Consider the following 1,426-nt stretch of genomic DNA (forward strand, 5'->3'; position numbering starts at 1 on the left):
GATTCAGATCGCGTCTGTGCGGTGGGTGAAGAGACTGACAGTGACTGTGAACTTGACTCGTGGATAAAATCGTGCGTACCAAGGAATTGGAAGGCCTAAAAGATCATCACTGTCACTCATCCTGAAGAGTAATATTTCTGTTTTTTAATTCTGTTTGCATGAAAGCCATACGTTTTGCCCGAAACGTAATGGTCCATTGTAAGGGCCACCTCATGTGTTTCTTTGTGCAACATTTTGCATCATTAATAAATGGATGTTTTTCACATTAAAAGCGGTGTTCCCTGTTTTTCATTTATTTTCGCAGTTTTAAAAATAAATAAAAAAGGCAATGTTTGTTTTCATTTTTCCCTTTTTTTGATTTGACTCGTTCCAACTTCGAAAAATAATTCTCCTGATCTCGTTGATAAAAATTCGGTTACACCTCTGTATGACTTCGACAATCCGATCTATCATGTCAAAGAAGAAGCCGAAGAGGATTGTGATCTGCTGGAAGATTAACCAGGTTGTTGAAACAAGAGGAGAAGGTGATTCAGCCGCACGTAAAGCGAGTTGAGATCGTTAATCTGGGTATCGCTGAGGTCAGAAAGGAAGTGGAAATTGGGGCCGCTTCAGAGGCGATTCGAGAGCAGAATGGTAGCCCTGTTGAAAGAGCATGTGGATACCTTCGCCTGGTCGTGTCAGGATATGCCAGGGTCGGATACCAATGTCGTTATATGCAAGCTACCATTAGGAGAAGACTGTCCTCTAGAGAAGCAGAACGCCGGTGCCACGTATCAGAGTGACTTTGTTTCATGATATGATTCATCATGAAATCGAATGCTATGTTGATGACATGATAGCAAAGTCCCAAACAGAAGAGGGGCATCTGGTAGATCTGGCCAAGCTGAGTGGACCAGTTGAGACAATTCAAACGGAGGTTGAATTCAGATAAGTGCACCATCAGAGTGCGGTCCGGTAAGTTGCTGGGGTGCATTGTAAGAGAGGAATCGAGGTTGATCCTGCTAAAAAAAAAAAAAAAAAAGTAATACAAGAAATGCCTGAACCGAAAACAGAAAAAGAGGTTCATGGTCTTTTAAGGTAGATCGAACTGCATTTCACGGTTCATATCTCACCTAACAGCCACGTGTGAACCCATATTCAAGTTGTTGAGAAAAAAAGATCAAACGGTCAGGAGAAATAATGATTGCCAAGGGGCATTGAAAAATAAAAGAATAAGTTGCAGGAGCCTCCGATTCTGTTGCCTCCCTATGGAGAGAGACCGTAAACCCTATACTTGACAGCCCTCGAGGGGTCTATGGGGTGTGTATTAGGGCAGCATGACGAGTCTGGTCGAAAAGAGCATGCAATTTACCTTAGCAAAAAGTTTACCGACTGTGAAACAATACATTCACTGCTCGAGAAATCTTGCTGTACTTTGGCATAGGTT

This window comes from Lathyrus oleraceus, chromosome 7 (genome assembly GCF_024323335.1).
Source record: "Lathyrus oleraceus cultivar Zhongwan6 chromosome 7, CAAS_Psat_ZW6_1.0, whole genome shotgun sequence".
Taxonomy (NCBI): Eukaryota; Viridiplantae; Streptophyta; class Magnoliopsida; order Fabales; family Fabaceae; genus Lathyrus; species Lathyrus oleraceus.